This window comes from Pongo abelii, chromosome 2 (assembly GCF_028885655.2).
Source record: "Pongo abelii isolate AG06213 chromosome 2, NHGRI_mPonAbe1-v2.0_pri, whole genome shotgun sequence".
Taxonomy (NCBI): Eukaryota; Metazoa; Chordata; class Mammalia; order Primates; family Hominidae; genus Pongo; species Pongo abelii.
In genome coordinates, this window is record NC_085928.1 from 90,422,817 (window position 1) to 90,444,799 (window position 21,983).

The following is a 21,983-nucleotide window of genomic DNA, read 5'->3' on the forward strand; positions in this document are numbered from 1 at the left end:
CCCTCTTTATGGTTGTCTTTTCTTGGGCAGGACGAGACCCTAGGGATTAAAAGAATATAAGGAATTCCTACAAAACATGTTTAGAAAATACTGTTTTCGGTCAAATTTTGTTCACTAAATTAAGCACTGGCCCACAAAACTTAGCACCCCTCCCCAACATACACAACATTTGCTTAGCGATAGGCTACAGATGGCAAAATAAAAGGCTACTTAATGACCTAAAGCATTAAAAATACTTGAAACAGTAGCAGACCACACCACTTCCAATAACTGTTGATATTATTACTATTTTCTCAAATTGATGTGAAAATTTGAAGCCTGAGACAAAAACAGTGATTCTTTTCAGCATGTTTCACACTGCAGTAGTATCAACTCCTGTAGTGTGTGTCAGACATGCTTGCTCACAAGTGCTTTCTCTGACTAGATGGGGAGGAAGTGGAGATCTTTTTTTTTTTTTTCTGTACCTCAAACATCTGATGTGACAGAGGTAGCCAACTTCTTTGTTGGTCCAACTTGCAGAAACACAGAAAAGTTTACATAAGCATAAAAATTAATAAAGAAATGTTACTGCAACCCAAACATAAGGTGGGACTGCTAGAGAGGGTTTGGGGTTCAAAATTTAAAAGCACACACACACACTTACACATAAACACACACACACACATTTTTATTTTAGAAAGATTTAGAAATAAGTCTGTAAAATTTTTTCCTGGATTGCATGCAAACGAGTCCAAAAAGTGAAACCATGGTTACTTCCTGTCCTTATCAAAATAACCAAAATAGTAGAAATGATTGGAAAGATTTAATTTTAAAAACCATTTCTACAGCTTTAACTTCCTCCATAAGACTATCAATGAGAAAAATGCACAGGAGTAAAACATATAATTCCCTTGACAGGAATAGAGTTCCCTCCTAACTTTTAACATAGCTTAGATGACCCCTGTGCAGATTTTCAATTTTTCATTCATTCCAAATCACTGCAAAATCTGAATAATTACATGAAAACACCCAACCTCTGTTTTCCTAAAGTACACAATTACTTGGAATTTTGAAATTCTACACTTAAGAAAAACGAAAATTTGGATTTTAACGGCATTTGAAGCTACCATTGAAAAGAAAAGCTTGCGGCCAAGCCATATAGATAACAAAGGGAGCTTGCTTGTTGAGTACAGCTCTTCAGATCCCTGCAAGTACAGAGTGAGAACAAAAATAAGGAGAATGGCAAACATGAAGTATGGTCCTACTTCCTCAAGACATTGCTTGATTTTCCTCTTTTGGATGTGAAACTACTTCAAAATTCACTAATATTACTTCTAGCCAATGGGGATCAATGCAGCAATTTAGAATACTTCAACTTCTTTCCTAATTCCTGCTTGATACCTCTTTTTTTCTAAGTTTTTGATTGGTTTAATAAAACACAACCGGGCTTGAAATGAAAAATATTAAGTATCCTCTTGGCATTATGATCGTTATTAAGGGAAATTATTACAAATAGCAGTTACCAATTATTGAGTACCTCAATATTCAAAACTAATAGCAAGCTATCAATTATTGAGGAATCTCATAAATAAGTACTATAAATAAGTGTCTTATATCAAACTGAGCAATTCAGCTCAATCCTTTAGGAAACTTACTATCAAACTGAAGAGGATGTGCAGACAAGAGATTGACAGGCATCTCCTGGTATTTCTTCAACCAGTTCTCTTTTGCAGCAGCCAATGCATTTTACCCACTCTTTCTTCACCCATAAAAAAGTCCTAACTCCTAGAAATGTTCTGATATCCATAGCTGTTAGAAGTTTCCTTAAAGTTGGAATGAGTCACCAAAAAAAGTCAAAACAGCAAGCTGACACAGTGCATCTGATATTTGAATTTTGGCAACTTTTAAAAGCGTTCCTTATGCAAAGCATACTGTTTATAAACAAGAGTACAACAGAAACCCAATACTTAGCTGTATTACCTACAGTCCCACAGTAAAGAACTTGATGACCTCTTACCTAGATAATCCCCTTTCCATACCACCAAATTATAAAAAGAATGTAACTGCGTATAAATTTTTTGTGTGTGTACGTGTGTGTGGAGATGACAAGGTCTCACTATGTTGCCCAGGCTGGTCTCAAACTCCTGAGCTCGAGCAGTCCTCCTGCCTTGGCCTCCAAAAGTGTTGGGATTACAGGCATGAGCCACCACACCAGGCCAATACAATTTATATTCACTTAATATGTTATTTTAATATAGTATTATGCCTGTATAATATCAATCAGTGCTTCTGCCAGTGCATTTCTGATGATGCATTATAACTCTGAGGAACTTCACTGTCTGAAAACTGAAGTAATAATTCATTTTATATGGCTTGAGTAATGAGTATTCAATTTATCCAACAATTCCTGATTGCCTGCTACAGACCAGGCACTCTACTAGGCACCAGGGTGAACACAAGATAGTAATTTCACTGAGTATGTGAGAAAAGTAGGAAGTAGGGGAAACAATTCATCAAACACGCTTGTGGAGAAAAACTGTCACCACCAACTAGATTGTCTATGGCTTAAGAACTGGGCTGTCAGAGGTGAAGTACTGCAAATTCTGTGCATTTCATCCCTTCCAAGGACATATTTAAAATGTGGTCTTATCTCATCAGCCAAATTTAGGGATGTTCTCAGTAGATGCCAAGGGTAACAAGTCTCTCTTTACAAAAAGGATTCTTTGCACTCATAAAATGTTTTGTTCAAAGGCCAAAGGTATCACAATGTACAAAAACAAAACAAAACAAAAAGTTGACCTTTCCTACATTAAATCCAGTTTAATGTAAAAAGGGGCTAAAACTACCCAAAACATTTCTAAGGTACAAGATCCCACACAACCGTTTTTCAATTGGAAAAAACCACCAGTCCCAATACAACATTTTAATAAACTTGAAAAGCAGTTAACTACAGTATACTTATCTGTGTAAATTACAGGGTTGGTAACAGAGATTCTCCATTATCAACCCCAAAGGACTGAAGTCATTTGAGTAACAAGAAACTCAGATCCACTAAATTAGGAATGTGTTGGCTTTGGTTTCTTTATATCTTCCTAAAATTGGCTGAGCCTTTGTTCAAACCCTCTCTCACTCCTCTGACTACATCTTTCCCTTTCCTTCCTTCTTCTCCAGAGAGCGCCACGGCTGTATTCTGCACAAGGGGCATGCCTTTCCTTAACTATGCTCCCTCTAGTGAAATACCTTACAGCTTGTCATGAATATCAGTATTCCAGTAGAGGGAGAACGGTGGAAAGAGTAAATTGAATTCATCAGCTTAGTGGCTGGAATTGATAGCAATCAAGTGCAAAATTAGGAATAATAAGGACAGTTGCAAGAGTGAGGACTTAAAGATAAGACATAAATAGCTTTTTAAAAACTTAACCTGTACACATACTCATTCTACAGTAAAATGTATCTATGCTAAATATCTCAAACTCTTGAATTTTTGGACTGTTTTCTTAATCATATGTTTGCACGTACATATGAACTCTCCCAAAGAAACATTCACCAGTAATAGCAAATTGCTTGAAAAGAGAAGAAAATTTGAAAATACACATATAAAAGGTAATAATAAATTATAACATAAAAGGTAATTAATAATGCCCAGTGTTTCTAGGGATTTAAAACTGGCTTGTAGTTTTATGACAAACTTGATTTGAAATGTTGATTTAAAGTCTTTAGGCTGAAGAGTTTTTTAAAAATAGAAAGTTTCAAGTTATAGAAAAGGAGTGGAGGCCAGGCGTGATGGGCTGACACCTGTAATCCCAGCACTTTGGGGGACCAAGGCTCAGGTGTTGGAGACTAGTCTGGGCAACACAGTGAGGCATAGTCTCTACTGAAAAAAACAAACAAACAAACAAACAAAAAAACAGCCAGGCATGCAGGCATGTGCCTATAGTCCCAGCTACTTGGGAGGCTGAGGGGGAGGACTGCTTAAGTTTGGGAGATTGAGGCTGCAGTGAACTGAGATCGTGCCACCGTACTCCAGCCTGGATGACAGAACAAGACCCTGTTTCTAAAAAAAAAAAAAAAGACAAGGAATGGAAAAGTTGGACCAATATTCAGCTATAAAAGGAAGTTGATTGTATAGAGTTCTAGTGTACTGTGTCAGCTAGTACATAGCTAGACATAAAATGCAGGTTAAACACATTGTTAAACGTAATTTCCCATGTACCTTTGTAGTGACAATGCTGTAAATATCACCATTTTTGGGGGCTCAACCATTAAGAGAATGGGTTCTAGGGCCTATCTGCCCAGGCTGAATCCCACTTCTACCACTACGAGCTGTGTAACTCTGGGGAAATCACTTAGCCTCTCTGTGCATATTTTTACATCTATAAAATGAGTAAAAAAAGAGTAACTACTTTATGAAGAACACTAAGAAATTTACAGTGCAAAAAAGCACACTGTGTCAGCTATTACTATTAGCACCATGCTTGTCACATAGTAAGCCCTAATTCTAATCTATGTACGCTATACTATCAGACCAGTCTTGCTGAATTATGGCTTTAGCCATGTTAGTGATTGCTGTAACATTTTTAGGGGCTCCCCACTGACTGATAAATAAAAACTTCTCTCCTAGCATTCAAGGTCCTCTACAGTCTGCCCTTGCCTCAGCTCCACCACTTCTACACTGTTCAGTTGCCTCCTGCAGGTAGTCTATGGTCCAGCCCAAATGACAAATTCAGAACTTCAAACATGCCCCCACCCCAACCCCATCCAACTCCCAGCTCCCAAGCCTTTGCTCATATAGGCCACTCCATCTTTAACAGTTTCCCTCCCTTGGCAGAAATCTTGCTGTTCAATCAAAGTTCTTCCACAAATCCCATTTCTTTAACAAACTCTTTCCTGAACCCTCTCACTAAGCACATGGGAACTCATCCCCACCTCTATATCACAGGACTTCATGGATTCAGAGTTAAGAGTATATGCTCGGAAATCAAGGTGACAATGAGACATACATTTAGTCTCCCAGAGATCAACAGTTTGCATTCCCAACATAAGGGTGTTATTTAGAACCTGGAACCCACTTTCCCACAAACCATAAGACGAGTTGTAACTACGTCTCCAAATTGGTCAGCAAAATGCCTCTGGGGTGAAACCTAGGACTAACAATGCAGGTGTGTTAGTATAAGAGGGAAGGAACAACACAAATGCTTCTTCCTCCTTTCCTCAGCCAAGGTCCAGCTCTAAGCAAAGCCATAGATCCAGCAAACATGGCACCCTTGACTTTCCCACATTCTGTCTTTGCACCGTGATCCAGGAGCCTACCTGAGTTTGTACTGCTTCTCAAAAGACAGACTGTTCCACAAAAACTTGCACTCCCTTTCCACCTCCAAAGTAAAGCTCTCCTTTTCTTGGTAGAGGTAAAGGCCTGCAGATTTAACTATTTTTCACTAATGTGTATGAATGACTATGAATGAATACAGTTATCTGTCCTCCTGTCCTCCCCAGTACACATGCAAAGAAATATAAAGGGTAAGACCTTACCCCAAATGACTTCTAAGTGTACTGGTCCATAAACCTTTCTTCCTAGAAATACACAATTACTAACTACACTCTTATGGCCATTCTGATTTTAAATGACATCATCTATGGCTCAAGACAAATATTTATTTTCACCAATTTAATCTTTTATTTTAACCAATATTCTCTTTTGATCAACATAAAATTTTCAAGACCTGGAGACCTTGATCCTGTGTCCACTTCCTACTATGCCCCCACGTCTACATCAAGGTGTTCTAAGTGAAGGAACTTCAGGAGTGGAAAAGGGGAACCAAAACAAAATTGCTCCTGGTGAGAAATCTGCCTTTCCTGCCTTCCAGAGCTTGCTCCATCTCTTCGGAAAACAGGTATTTTCAAAAAGCATGAGGATTTTTCCAAATGGTTTCTGGGGCAGTGGCAGCAGAGCAGCAATCACAAGCAGGCAATTAGTGGGCTGGAATCTGACTTATCAGGTAAGGTTCTGTTTTAAAAACAGAGCCAAGGCCGGGTGCGGTGGCTCACACTTGTAATCCCAGCACATTGGGAGGCCGAGGGAGGCAGATCACGAGGTCAGGAGATTGAGACCATCCTGGCCAACATGGTGAAACCCGGTCTCTACTACAAATACAATAATTAGTTGGGCGTGGTGGCACGTGCCTGTAATCCCAGCTACTCAGGAGGCTGAGGCAGGAGAATCTCTTGAACTAGTGAGACAGACGTTGCAGTGAGCCCAGATTGTGCCACTGCACTCCAGTCTGGCGACAGAATAAGACTCCGTCTCAAAAAAAAAATTAAATTAAATTAAAAAAGAATGAAAACAGAGCCAAATGGGTAAATTGAACTTCATCAAAATTAAACTTCTGTGCTTCAAAGGATACCATCAAGAAAATGAAAACCCACAGAACCTACACATTTTTGCAAATCATATATCTGATAAGGGACTTGAACTAGAATGTAGAAAAGAAAGAACTCAGCTCAGTAAATTAACAACAACAAAAAAAGGTCAACATCATTAGTCATTAGGGAAATGCAAATCTAAATCAGAGATACCACCTCTCACCCACTAGGATGGCTGTAATAAACAACAACAACAACAAAAGAACAGAAAATGAAGAGTGTTAGCAAGGATATGAAAAAACTGGAATCCTCATACATTGCTGGCAGGAATGTAAAATAGTGTAGCCATTGTGGAAAACAGTGGTAGTTACTCAAAAGGTTAAACACAGAATTAGCATATGATCCAGCAATTCCACTTCTAGGTATACACTCAAAAGAACTGAAAGCAGAGACTCAGATACCTGTGCACTAATATTCATTAGCAGCATTATTACTAAAAGCCAAAAGGTGGAAACAACCCACATGTACATCAACAAATGAATAAACAAATTGTGATATATCTCTACAAAGAATATTATTGCCAGGTGCAGTGGCTCAAACCTATAATCCCAGCACTTTGGGAGGCCAAGCCAGGCAGATCACGAGGTCAGGAGTTCAAGACCAGCCTGGCCAAGATAGTGAAACCCATCTCTCCTGAAAACACAAAAAAATCAGCCGGGCATGGTGGTGCACGCCTATAGTCTCAGCTACTTGGGAGGCTGAGGCAGGAGACTCACTTGAACCCGGGAGGCGGGACTTGTGGTGAGCCAAGATCGTGCCACTGCAGTCCAGCCTGGGCAACAGAGCGAGACTCCGTCTCAAAAAAAAAAAAAAATTATTCAGCCATAAAATGAAGCACTGATACATGCTCCAACATGAATGAATCTTGAAAACATTATGCTAAATGAAAGAAGACAGACAAATAGGTCACATATTATTTGATTTCATTTAGGTGAATTATCCAGAATAGGCAAATCCATACAGACAGAGAGCAGATTAGTGGTTTCCAGGGGCTGAAGGAAGAGAAGATGGAGAGTGGCTGCTTAGGAATGCGATGGGGTCTCCTGTGTGGGTGCTAAAAATGTTTTTGACCTAGATAGAAGAAACAGTTATACAATCAATACTGCGAATACACTAAAAACTATTAAATGTACAGTTTAAAGGGGTAAATTTATGGCATTTGAATTATATCTCAATAAAGCTATTTTTTAAGCCAACATTAAAACTTGGAAAATTTCACAAAAAATTCCAGATTGACTTATCTTGAAAAAATCCTAAGTAAAATCTGACACCACCAGCCACAGCATTCCTCATGGGAACATGAATTGGAGATGAAGCTGGTCCTGGAACCCATCTCTGCCGCCACCTAACTCTGGACATTGGCAGGACAATTTTTTCATCTGTACCTCAGTTAGCTCCTCTGCAAAAGGAAGATAACAATAATATCTACCTCATCAGCTTATGAAGAGTCAATAAATTAATATGTTCAGAATAGTGCCTGGCACATATTAAGTGCTCAGTGTGTTAACTACTTTCACATTTTATAACAATTCATCCTCTAATAGAGGTATGTGGCCGTTACTTTTCAACTTTTTGTTTGTTTTTACAAATAAAATAGCATATAATGTAATGGTTCAAAAGAAAGAAGTGCAAAGACAGCCAAGATAAACATTTTCTAAAGAAACATGCAAAATATACTATGAATCATATGTGCCTTTTTTTTTTTTTTTTTTTTGAGACAGAGTCTCGCACTGTTGCCCAGGCTGGAGTGCAGTGGCGCAATCTTGGCTCACTGCAAGCTCCACCTCCTGAGTTCACGCCATTCTCCTGCCTCAGCCTCCGGGGTAGGTGGGACTACAGGTGCAAGCTCAGCTAATTTTTTTGTATTTTTAATAGAGATGGGGTTTCACCATGTTAGCAAGGATGATCTCAATCTCCTGACCTCGTGATCTGCCTGCCTCGGCCTCCCAAAGTGCCGGGAATACAGGCATGAGCCACCGTGCCTGGCCCACATGTGCCTATTTTTGTGAAAAAGTGGTGATGATGATGATGATGATGATGATGATGATGATGATGATGCTAAGTCTATGCAAAAAACAATATAGATAACTCTAGTTTTACCATATGAGAAGCAACGAGTTAAAGAATTAAAGATGCTTTAATTCTTTAAACTTAAAGGAACTTTTTATTAGCATATATATTTATATAATGTTTAGATTTTTTATCAACATAGTTTTATATTCAGGATGATTATTTTAAAAGATGATTATCCTTTTATAAAGATTTTTTTTTGAAGAAGAAACTCTAAACTAATATTGAAACTTTTGTGAGATTGTCACAAAACTCTGTTAGGTGAGTAGCAACGGCACAGACTGATAAAACTACAAGCCACTTCCTTTGCTTGAAACTTCATCTTTAGCTGGGATTCCCAGAGCACCAACCTCTCTTGAGTTTCCTTCTTCCTCATGGAGTATATGGTGCTATATTTATAGCTGCTAAACTCCTTAGCCAGTCAATATCTTTCAATATCTAGCCAAACCTTTTCCCACCCTTAGCATCCACCGCTCTGCCTTACAAAGACTCCACTCTAGCTAAACCACCTTCTCATGTCCAAGACATAAAGTACACATTTCTGAAAGTCTTTCTAAATGCCATTATTTTTTAAATACAACTCACATAACTGAAATTCACCATTTTCACCATTTTATTATTTATTTACTTTGAGACAGGGCCTCACTCTGTTGCCCAGGCTCAAGTGCAATCCAGCTGGTGCAATCACGGCTCACTGCAGCCTCAACCTCCAAGACTCCAGTGATCCTCTCACCTCAGCTCTCAAGTAGCTGAGACTACAGACGCATGCCACCACGGCTAGCTAATTTTTGTACTTTTTTTATAGAGACGGGGTTTCAAATGTTGCCCAGGCTGGTCTCAAACTCCTCGACTCATGTAGTCTTCCTGCTTCGCCCTCCCCAAAGTGCTAGATTTACAGGTATGAGCCACTGCAACTGGCCTTTAACCATTTTAAGTGTACAACTTGATGACATTTAATACATTCACAGTGTAGTACAACCAACATTACTATCTAGCTCCAGAACATTTTCATCACTCCAAAAGGAAACCCTGTATTCATCAAGCAATCACTGCCCACAATCCCTCCCCAACCCCCGAAAACCACATCTGCTTTCTGTCTCTATGGATTTGCCTATTCTGAATATTAAATGAAACCACATAATATGTGGTCTTTGTGTTTGGTTTCCTTCATTTAATAAAACGTTTTCGAGGTTTATCCATGTTGGAACATGTCATCAATATTTCCTTCTTTTTTATGGCTAAATAATATTCCACTGTGTGTTATACACACACACAATGGAATACTATTCAATCTTTAAAAAGAAGGCAATCCAGCCAGATATGGTAGCTCACAACTGTAATCCAAGCACTCTGGAAGGAAGGCCGAGGTGGGAGGAACACTTGAGGCCAGGGTTCAGGAGTTCCAGACTAGCCTAGGACACATAGCGAGACCCCTATCTCTATTTCTGTTTTTTTTAGAGAGAACTCCTGTCATTTGCAGCAACATAGATGAACCTGGAGGATATTATGTTAAGTGAAATAAGCCAGGCCCAGAAAGACAAACAGCACACAATCTCACTTACATGTGGAATCTTAAAAAGTTGAATTCATAGAAGTAGAGAATAGAATGGTGGTTACCAGAGGATAGAGGTGAGGGGTTTAGGGAAAGTTAGTCAAAAGGTACAAAATTTCAGTTAGGAAGAATGAGTTCAAGAACTCAGCTGCAAAACATGCTTACTATAGTTAGTAACAATGTATTGTATTCTTGCAAATTGCAAAGAGACTAGATAAACATTCTCACAACCAAAACATAAGTATGAGAAGTAATGCCTACGTTAATTAGCTTGATTTAAGCCATTCCACAATGAATACATATTTTAAAAGAATACATTGTACATGATAAACATATCCAATTTTTACTTGTTAATTAAGAAAAAAAGGTAAGTGCCAATTCAATGGCAGGGATATTTGTCCTTTCGATTTACTAATTTATCCCCAGTGACCATAAGAGAACAGAGCACATAGGTTGGCACCCAATAAATCTTTGTTGAATGAACAGATATTGGGCCTACAATCTGTTGCTGAGAAGAGATTGCCACATTAGATGGATCATGGACCGGATGGTTTCTCACAGTTCCACCTGGCTCACTTTATTCCCCTCTCTGGTCTCTCTGGCCTTTACAGACTTTTGAATTTGTGCCTCCTCTTCTTTCTCTGCTTCTTGGTCACTTACTTCCTGGCATCATATTAATCTTTTCATTGGTATAATATTCAAAAAAGCATTAAGTCATCACTGCAGTCCATGTAAATCACCTCCTATTCTTCTCCTTTTCCTCCCAGGGACAATCGCCATGCACACAGTAGAAACTCCATAAACAGGCACTAAAGAGCTCCTCTGGCATTCTGCCAAACATGTTTCCTCTTAACTTCTCCCCATACCCCTCCATTGTCAGTGATTGGACACCATACAGGAAAGCCTGTTTCTCTCTTCTCTGGCAACTTGCAGACTTGATACAATGAACATTCAATGTGATGACTTCAACGATCGCTGAAAGACATCTCTGCATTATGGCCCTTCAGCTTTAGTCCAGAACATTTTAAGAGACTGCTTTTAAGGTGGAGACTTCATAGCTCCCCAAACTCTTGTTCTGTTAAACATCTCAACAGTACTAAAACACTTTTTGTGAAGCTGTTTCAGATTGGTAATGGTAAAAATGTTATCTTTTACGTGTTGTCTGAAATGCTATCATTTTTGCTACAGTTGCCTAAAACCTGATTGTGGCATCACATTTGTTGCCTAAGTATGTAAGATAATTGATTCCAGAGGCTGAAACTCCTTTCGTCTTCCTTGTTTCGATTCTGTTCTGTTTTAGTCTTTAATGACTCATCTTAAACTGCACCTTAACTTAAAGGTTATCTCATTCCTTTCAGAAGTAGGAGAATAATTTTTTTGTTGTTGTTGTTGCTTGTTTTTTAAGATAGGGTCTTGCTGTCGCTGGGGCTGGTGTGCAGCAGCATCATCATGGCTAACTGCCCCCTCAAGCTCTTGAGCTCAAACCATCCTCCTGCCGCAGCCTCCTGAGTAGCTGGGACTATACGCATGCACCACTGTGCTTGGCTAATTTTTAAAAATGTTTTGTAGGCCGGGCGCAGTGGCTCACGCTTGTAATCCCAGCACTTTGGGAGGCCGAGGAGAGCGGATCGCGAGGTCAGGAGATCGAGACCATCTTGGCTAACACGGCGAAACCCCGTGTCTACTAAAAATACAAAAACAAAATTAGCCGGGCGTGGCGGCAGGCGCCTGTAGTCCCAGCTAGTTGGGAGGCTGAGGCGGGAGAACGGCGTGAACCCAGGAGGCGAAGCTTGCAGTGAGCCAAGATGGCGCCACTGCACTCCAGCCTGGGCGACAGAGCAAGACTACGTCTCAAAAAAAAAAAAAAAAAAAAAAAATTTCTAGAGTTGGGGGTGTAGCTATGTTGGCCAGACTGGTCTCAAACTCCAGAGCTCAAGCAATCCTTCCACCTCAGCCTTCCAAAGTACTGGGATTACAGGTGTGAGCCACTGTACTCAGCCCTTTTTGTTTTTTTAAATCAAAATTCCTCCAGGAATTTCCTGTTTCATATTATGTGAAACTTCACCACTATCCTCCCAAAACAGTAAATGTACAATGGTGGACATGCAGTGAGAAACAACATTAATGTGCCAGGCGTTGGTGGCTCATGCCTGAAATCCCAGCACTTTGGGAGGTCAAGGCGGGTGGATCACTTGAGGTCAGGAGTTCGAGACCAGCCTAGCCAACATAGCAAAACTCCATCTCTACTAAAATACAAAAATTAGCCAGGTGTAGTGGTGAGCACCTGTAGTCCCAACTACTCAGGAGGCTGAGGCACAAGAATCACTTGAACCTAGGAGGTGGAGGTTGCAGTGAGCCACGATCACGCCACTACACTCCAGCCTGGGTAACAGAGTGAGACTCTGTCTCAAAAAAAAAAAAAAAAAAAAAAAAAGACACTCCATTAATGATGGCTGCTATTTTTGTAATGATCAGAGACTACTCATCACCACAGAGCTGTCTGTCAGCCTGGGCAAAGGCACTGGGCCCAGAAAGTGTTCCTGAAGAACGCTTGCCTGTTTTACAATCTTGCTGAGGATCTTCCCTGCCCTAAGCAGCTGGGTCTACATTACATGGAAAGACAAGAAAACATGAGCTGAGGGAATGGTGCTGGAAAGAAACAAGAGCACACTTTTGGATAACTTCCAGAAAAAAGTGGGTATAGACTGGGAAAGAAGGAGGATTCTATAACTAAAGTCTTCCTGCAATTTTAACAAATTTGGAGGGGATGCTATTTAGCAGTTTTTGTGGTGAGAAACAAACACCTAATAATATCATACTCCTAAACTCATTGTATTTTTCTAAGATCATATTCAGGATTACATTTAACATTTGAGATCTTACACAGATGCCTTAAACTATCATCCTTTGGTAAAACTCAAACTCTATTATAACTGGAAGTATTATATTTATTCAACTGTGTTTGCGATATCAGAACAGCCAGTTACCTTTTCTTTGGAGGGCAGGCCAAAAATCCTGATCGATTTACCAATGGATCTTCATCTGCTGCAATTGTGAAAGCTCGTTCGTCTTAATTCTGTTCAGATCTGCAAAAACAGAAAAAGGGCAAATGGATGAAACAGTGGATGGACAAAGCTAATCAGAAACATACAATCTCATTGGTTGCCAGATATTCCAAAATTATATGTGCTTTGAGATGTCAAACTAATTTCAAGACATTTTACCAATTTTACAACAAATGTGATTTTTTTTTTTTTTTTTTTACAATGAACTTAATTGGCTATAGTTACAATAAACCAAGAACAAATGACTATTCAATATGTACACAGAGTTAGCCTCCTGGGGCTTAAAATCATTGTATATAATTTGCACTAATGAGTTTCCACTTAATTTTTAAAATGGCGATTCAGAAAGCCTGCTCCTATGAAACTTGTCAAATCACAGATTTTAAAAATAGATTGAATGAGATTATTATTTGGAGAGCTCATGCTGTCCTTCATCATTTCAGCAGTTTATAAAAGCAATTTTTAATACTTCAACAGGAAACAAAAATTCAATTAAACCATCTTATTGAAAAGCACAAGGAAACTATGTGCTCCATTATCTTCATAGTTGTGTGCATATATTTCAGGTAAAATGTGGTAACTTTTTAATTAATTTGTGGAGGAGCAATGAGTTAAGGAGTCAGTAAATTACAGATTAACAAACCAAAGTTAGAAAATAAGCTGATCTTCAAATCTCACATGCAGCAGAAGAGAAAAAGCGGCAAATATGGGCAATGACACAGCTATCGGGCAGATGTTGTCAAGGTATAAAGCACAAGACAGGCTGAGCTCATATGAAAAATTCACTACTCATATACTTCTCTCCCTATAATTCTCACTGGCTATAAAGCAAGATGTGGAGGAGGTAATATTGCTTTGCTCCACTTTTATTTATTTTCATGTACTCTAAGATGGTAACCAAATATTCCTATGGCCTGAGATCCTAAGATACAAATAAAGCATCTCTGAAAATCAGTGGCTGAAATTATATGCCATGTTTTGAACATTTCCTCATAATTATCTTTATTAGGTTTTAAGTTATTCCCAGGTCATATTGCTTCCCTCTCCCTTTTTAAAAGTGTCAATTTTATTCACTCAAAATGCTATTCAGTAATGCTTAAAATCATTCCCACAATCTTTATAAACCAGATGTTTCTCTTCTGGTTTCTAATTCCTTCCCAGTCTCCTTTCTTTTAAAAAATTTCTCTGATTTCCATTTTAGTGCTCCTTTTCTGCCTTACTTCCAATAAAAGCTGCTTTCTTGTTTAACATGTCTGTCCTGAGCCAAAATGCATTTCTTTGAATCCTAAATACTTTATAGCTATGCAAAAATCACTCAAAGCTAATTACAAATTGTCATGATAGAGACAGTCAATAAAGATGTTATGTTCATCATAAGCATTCACCACCCTGATGGTGATTCCTTCAGAGTAGACAGAAGGTGAAGGCAGAACAAAGCCAGCATCAGATTAGACTCTGCACTTGATCTTATTTCACTAGGTCAAGCCATTTTTCAATTTTCCATTGGACACTGCTGCTATTTCTCCAAAGTATCCAAGGAAGTCATCAGATTCAGAATACTATGAAATCTCCTTCAGGATAGTTTTGGTTTTAAAAGAATTCATCACTTACTAGTCGCATACTGTAAAAATGCTTTATAGGAAATCCGATTCTTAGACAAAAATGATAGTTGCAGTTACTAAAAATAAACATTTAAAAACAGAAACTTAGAATAGGGGTCAAGAGCCTTCTTTAGTACGGGAAAAAACCTATTATATGCTTGTATGTTTTCTCTCATTTGATCTTCCAATAACCCTGTGTTCAAAAGAGCTGTTACTATGATCTCCATTTTACTAGTACTGAAGAAACAGACTGAGGAAAGTCATAATTTGCTCAAGATTACCTAGCCAACAAGTGGTGTGAAACTGTAACTAGAATCCGGGCCTTTGGTGATATTTAGTTCCCTTTCCAGTACGCCAAACTGCCTCAATGGCAACTTAATTTTGTTTTGCAAAGAGAAATAGTTAAAAAGAAATCATTTTAAATAGACTTGGAAAATTTTCTTAGAATCATTAAACTTGACACCTTTTATTCATTCAACAACTACTATGTAATAAGCATTCAATAAATATAATTTAAAAAAATATTTCTTTAAATGATGGCCAGTTAGCAGTGGGAAAGAAACAAAGAAGACATAACTTGAAGCATAAATTTATTTACTCTTTTTTTTTAAGGGGGAGGGAGATTATAGAAGACATCTTTATCCTAGAGGAGCTCCCTAGCCTATGCTGACCCTTTTTTCTAAGCATTAAGTAATTCTCAACTCCATGCCAAGTCATACTTGTACTATGGGGCTACAAACTACTTACTCCCATCTTTGTCAAAGCTGGACACACGACACAAACTGAGACAGTCAATGTGTTCTTCTTAGAATGAGAAATTGAGATGAAGAGGGTCTAGTTTGGTGGAGGCTGCAAGCAACCTCTAAGTGCTCTCTCAGTCTATAGGAAAAAGACAGTCAGCAAAGAGAGAATGAAAGAATGAATGTGCTGCTCAGAGTGAATCTGACCCAAGAGGCCACTTATTTCCCGTTTGCCTCAGGAGAAAAAACAAGAGAGAAAGAGAGAGAGAGACAGAGAAACAAGAGAGAGACAGAAAAGAAAGAAAGAGAGAGATAGAGAAAGGGAGAAAAGGAGAAAGAAAGAAAGAAAAGAAAGAAAGAAAGAAAGAGAGAATCTCTGCCTGGGAGTGTTCTTGGGCTTTCCTGTTACTGCCTTAGCCCCTGAGTGGCCCAAAGCACTTCCTTCCCTAGGTTCCCTAGGGTTCTAAGAATCCCCTGGCATCTAGGGTAAGTGCCCCCGCCCCCACCTTTTAATGAGCTTATTTTTTTGAACTGATTTGTGATAGCTGCAACAAAAAATGATCTTGTCTAAGATAGTAAAAAAACGTATTTTAAAAGTAGAGCTATCACCAGAATGTGTTATAAAAGAATATACTGCAGAAGGCCGAAGGGTTCAGAAACACCCCCTCATTCATTTTAAACAGAGAAAAGCCTACAATGCTACACGGGCAGTGTTATATTGGCTTTTACAGGGAAAATGGCTTATTTTCTAGGAGTAACATTTCTGTGTTCTGTTAAGATTCAGAACTTTGTTGCAATTTAAGGCATAATCTGAATCACCTCTTGTTATGTCATCCAGTCTGTCAAAATTAAGCATAAACCTACTGATCACAATAAAGGAAAGAAAAAAGGCTAAACCAAGTCAGTCTTGTTTTTAACGGTATAAACTTACATTCTTAACTTCTAGGCAAAATCACCAAGCTTCAATGTGAGACTGCCACCCTAGGTTCTTGGAGAGGGCATAAGAGGGAAGAAAAGGAGCCAGAGAAATTTAGTCCTACAAAGAAAGCACAAAGACTTGTGATCTTATAAATTCAGAGCTTGTTGGGGGAGGGGGAGGAGGGAGAGAAAACAACAACAACAAAAAAAACAACCTGAAACCTTGAAGGCTGACTCCAATCTCTCCATTCTAGATATGAAAAGACTGAAAACCAAGAGAGATTTATCTCAGCTGGTTTATTTATTCAATAAAAATATGTTGAGGCTGGGGCACAGTGGCTCATGCTTGTAATCCTAGCACTTTGGGAGGCCAAAGCAGGAGGACTGCTTAAGTCCAGGAGTTCAAGACCGCTTGAGGAAGAGTGAGACGCCATCTCTACAGAAAATTTTTAAAAACTAGCTAGGCATGGTGGTGCATGCCTGTAGTCCCAGTTCCTCAGGGGGCTTACGCAGGAGGATCACTTGAGCCTTGGAAGCTGAGGCTGCAGTGAACCATGATCATGCAACTGTACTCCAGCCTGGGGCAACAGAATGAGACTCTACCTCAAAAACAAAACAAAACACATTGAGAATGTGCTCCATGACAAGTCTGGCAGTAGAACTGGCAGTGTTATTCAGCTGAGCCACCTAACTCCTAGGCTGTGCATTTTTCTCTCCATCTTAATACTCGCTGCAAATGGAAAAGTCCACAGGCCTAAAATAGCCCACTTTTTTGTTTTCCATGGTGATCTTGGGGAAAACAATATGACTTTGTTGTTAATATTTAAAAGGCTGGAAGATTCATATAAAATTCCAAACTCCTGGTTTCTCTGGGAAAATCTAAAAATCTGGCCACAGGGGCAAACTTTCCTGGAGGGGGATAACTGAATGAAGCTGTGTTGGGAGCTGCCCTTTGTCACTTGGCACGTAATTTCCAAAGTACTCAGCTGGCTGCATCACTTATTTTCCTTTCAGACCTGTCTCCTGTAGGTAGCCATGCTTGTGTCCCCAAAACTTTTCCTAATCTTTTCTTCCAAATGAAAATCTTCCTAATCTTTTCTTCCAAATGAAAATCGACCACCCAAACCCAAATTTTTTAAGCAGGTTACAAAAATGTTTAAACCAAGTTATATATCAACTGCAGACATATTCTCCAGAAATACAAATTAATACGGCATCTAGTTTACTCCGTCTCTTTGGACCCCAGTTCCACCTTGCTTTCACTCTCACAGGCTTTTTCCTTGGCAAAACAAATTTAAGAATGAAACTCTATACACAACCTCTTTTTTCAATGGTGCTACTGTATTCCCCTCTTCAAAGGTTAGAGAGTTTTTCTACCTACTGAGCTACAGCCACTGCTCAGAGTTACTCCACTGAGGATCAAGTCAATGTGAAAACACACAAGTGGAGAGGGAGCCAAGGCCAATTGTGAGGAAGGGCTCCAGTAACTCTGGCCTGGGTTTCTTGAGTGCATTTCAGCCACTGCAGTCAGTCCTAGGGCTTTCCCAACACTTCGTAGAACGCCTCACGTGGAGTCTTATTTTTAAAGGAGCCTCCATTTTCTAACAGCTTCTATTAGTATATACCTACACAATGTTCAGTCCCTCTGCTCTCTCCAAATATGTTCAATATAGCCATCCTTCACTCTTTTGCCATTTCAGGACACACAGTTCTCCCATCTTGAGCCTATCTCTCCCAGGCTTCACTGAGGTTAACTAGGTTCCCTCTTCTTTTAGCAAAGAAAGGTCAGCAAGGCATTTTTCTATCCATTATTTGTGACTATAGGGCACCATTTCACCATTAGCTAAAAGAAAAGTAAAATATAAAATTCCCAGTAATTCTCCAATTTGTCATTGTGCAAAACCCTGATCAAGTCAGTAGATTTGAAAGTCAATTTATAAAAGCACATGACAATAATAATAGTAGCAGTAGCTGACATTTACTGAACACTTACCATGCACCCAGTAACAAAAAGTAAGTCTTTTACATGCATCATTTCACTTAGTCCTCCCATCTATAACATAGGAACTCTTTCTGTGCTCCTTTAACAGAAAATTGAGGCTTGTGAGATGAGGCCAATAAAAGCTGAGGTAGTGTATGTTAGAGTTGAGCTTAAAACCATTCCCTCCACTGCCATACACCACAATTCCCACCTGTTTCTCCACACCTGCTGTTCATGCCTCCTTGAACTCCTTTCTTACTTTCCAAGTAACTCACATCTACACTTCAAAACCCAGCTCAGATGAAACCTCATTAGGTCATCATGCCTACTGCCCTAGGTGGGCTTCCTGGAGGCTGGGTCTGCAACATTTCATTCTTGTATCCCTAGGGCCCAATGCTGTTAAGTGTTAATAAATGCCTGATGAATTGAATTGGATAAAATGGAACCACAGGTCCTGACGGCTACCCAGCCACTCAGGTTAATATGTGCCTGGAGTGGGATGCTATTGCCTTGCTAAGAACTTGCAATTAGGCCAGTGGAATAAAGAGCTGCTCTGGCATTTACCTTCACTCTCTCCAGGGAAACTCACCTATAGACATCAATGCTAAGGAAGGGAGAAGGAGGGATAAGAGGCAAATTAAAGTCCAGTACTCCTGTTGACAGGAGTTGGTGTGTGTGGGGGTGTGTGTGTGTGTGTGTGTGTGTGTGTGTGGGTGTGGGTGTGTGTGGGTGTGTGTGTGTGTGTGTGTGTGTAGGAGCGATAAGAGGCAAATTAAAGTGTGTGTGTGTGTGTGTGTGTGTGTGTGTGTGTGTGTGTGTGTGTGTGTAGGAGCGATAAGAGGCAAATTAAAGTTCAGTACTCCTGTTGACAGGAGTTGGGGTGTGGGTGTGTATGTGTGTGTGTGTGTGTGGGGTGGAGGTGTCTTTAAAGTTGACTGGGAGGAGGAAAGCCTGGGGAACAGAGAGAGTTTGTTCCCCAGTAGTCTACCAGGGGAACGTTAATCTCCTATGACTGGCCTGGAGTTACAAAATTCTAAAATTCATATATGTGTCCTCAGTCAAGTCATTCTTTGCTAGTCTAGCATGGTCCCTTAGGATAGATGTTAAATAAATGAACAGCTAGCACACATTTTACTCTGAGGCCATACTTATCAACACTACCAATAAGAACAATTTTTGCTGAGTGCTTAACTTGCTTAACTTGGATCAGACCCTCTGCTAAACTCTGTACATGCACTGTCTTGTTTAATCTTCACCACAGTCCTACAAAGAATACTTGTAAGTGAGGAAATGCAGGTCTGTAACAGATAAATGGCTTGCCAAAGGTCACTTACCAAATGACTGACAGTAAGGGCAGTGGCTAGTGGGATAAATGTAGTTTTCATTAATAATGCTAGCACAGTTTTTAATTATTCTACCCACCTCTTTAAATATTACCTCCTAAATACAGGCTGAGCAGCATACAACAAATTTCACTCTTCTCTAAAAGATCCAGGGAAAATGTTTCCACTTCTATTAAGCCTTTGTAAATACTATTTGTGATAGAGATTGCCAATAGTCACCTATATTTACATTCTCTGCCTGAGCACATAATTTGCCTAAATTTCCCAGTATTCATTGCAGTAAGGTAGAGACATGTGACTGAATCCAAAATGTGAACAAAAATGTTGCATAAGCCAGGTGTGATGGCTCACGCCTATAATCCCAGCACCTTGGGAGGCTGAGGAGGGAGGATCCCTTGAGGCCAGGAGTTCGAGACCAGCCTGGGCAACACAGCGAGACTCCATCTCTATGAAAATTAAAATAAATAATTAGCCAGGTGTGGTGTCGCACACCTGTAGTCCCAGCTACTTGGGAGGCTGAGGCAGGAGGATCACTTGAGCCCAGAAGTTCAAGGCTGCAGTGAGCTATGACTGTGCCACTGTACTCCAGCTAGTGCAAAAGAGCAAGACCCCATCTCTTAAAAAAAAAAAAAAAAAATGCTGGGGCCAGGCGCAGTCGCTCGTCGCTCACACCTGTAATCCCAGCACTTTGGGAGGCTGAGGTGGGCGGATCACTGAGATCAGGAGTTCCAGACCAGCCTGGCCAACAAGGTGAAACCCCATCTCTACTCGAAATACAAAAATTAGCCAGGCGTGGTACTGCGTGCCTGTAATCACAGCTTCTCAGGAAGCTGAGGCACAAGAATCACTTGAACCCAGGAGGTGGAGGTTGCAGTGAGCCGAGATGGTGCCACTGCACTCCAGCCTGGGTGACAGAGCGAGACTCCATCTCAAAACAAATAAATAAATAAAATAAAATAAAATAAAAAAAGAAATGTTGGGTGCCACACTTCTGGGCTAGGCCCATACAAACCTCTCTGGCTTGAGCCTCAGTCTCTCCTACCCTCTGTTGGTCAAATGGAAAGGGCTCCAAGTACCTACAGGACGGCAGAGCCACACAATTTCACTCCTGAATGACTGGGGGAATCAACAGCCTCCTTGCCAACACACTCTGAGCTTAAACAAGAAATAAACATATATTATGTTAAGGCACTGGGGTTTTGGGTCATTATAGCAGTTAGCCTACTCTTATAAAGTATTCTTACTATCATCATAATTTTCATTACCAACAGCAACCGCTATAATTTACTGAAGGTATACTAAGTAGTAGGCATTATATTAAGTCTTTTATATACATTATTTTATTCACTTCTATGAGGTAGCAAAATCATACAGATAACAAAATCAAGGGTCAGAGATCAGTAATCATTTCCTCTTCTGAATATTAAAGCATTTACAATCTGAAAGATTTCAAAAATAATTATGTAATGCCTTGTTATACATGTTACATTGATGGGTTAAGCAGTTTAAGTCCTGTAGTTAGTCGATATTTTCCTTTAACTCAAAACTTGTTTCCCTCATTTGGATAAATAGCTAAGAGGAGAGGGGCTGGGTCTTACATGTCTAAATTCTGTATCATTTTACACACTGTCTCATGAATATACAAATTAATAGATATAATTATATTCTTTAAACCATTTCTCACAGGCATATATGCACAATGCCTCACTCTTTCTCTACTGTGTTTTGGTCAATAAACCCCTTGAGTAAATCTGACCAAGAAAATTGGCTTGCTACAAAGAGTTGCTTAGGATGCTGTTTATTTCAGATCCATAACTTAATGAGTATCATTAATGAAATTTTTCAATACTACAATTACATGCATGAATGTACATAAACACTTAGCAAAGCGGCTGGCATATAGCTGATGGTCAATAAATGATTGTTTCCCTTCTCCTCTATCCCAATAGCTACTTTAAGTACAATCATATGCTGCTTAAAGAAAACAAATGTGATCAAGGGAAAAATGTTAAGCTGGTAAGTAGAGGACGATTTTAATTACCAGGAATATTTTCCCAACTGGGAGGAAGACTATCTAAAATGTTAGGAGCTAGGGCCAAACAAAAATCATTTGCTAGTTGCAAGATTATCCTATTCATAAAAATCTGTCCTGACACAACCTCAGGAACATGAATTCTAGAGAAGCTGAGGAGCCAGTGCTTATTCACTGCCATGAGCTGCAGAATGGTATCCTGGGATTCACCTTCTATTTGCTCAGTGCTATAGGTTTGACTATGTGGCATTCCCTAGAGCCACAGTATCATTATTTGCAGCC

The 21,983-nt window shown here is 39.5% G+C and overlaps 1 protein-coding gene across 20 annotated transcripts in view; it reads right to left on the reverse strand.

Moving 5' to 3' along the window:
• ATXN7 (ataxin 7) overlaps positions 1 to 21,983 on the reverse strand; it is a 139,326-nt gene that overhangs the window by 91,902 nt on the left and 25,441 nt on the right. For 10 of the 20 annotated variants that reach the window (XM_054551919.2, XM_054551923.2, XM_054551920.2 and 7 more), the window contains 2 exons: positions 16,359 to 16,415; positions 13,009 to 13,107 (listed from right to left, as the gene is read on the reverse strand). The gene's annotated coding sequence lies outside the window, so the exon portion shown is untranslated. Of the gene's footprint in view, positions 1 to 13,008; positions 13,108 to 15,434; positions 15,455 to 16,358; positions 16,416 to 21,983 lie in introns of those variants that run through there. The other 10 variants (XM_054551933.2, XM_063722012.1, XM_054551926.2 and 7 more) reach the window with 2 other exon arrangements.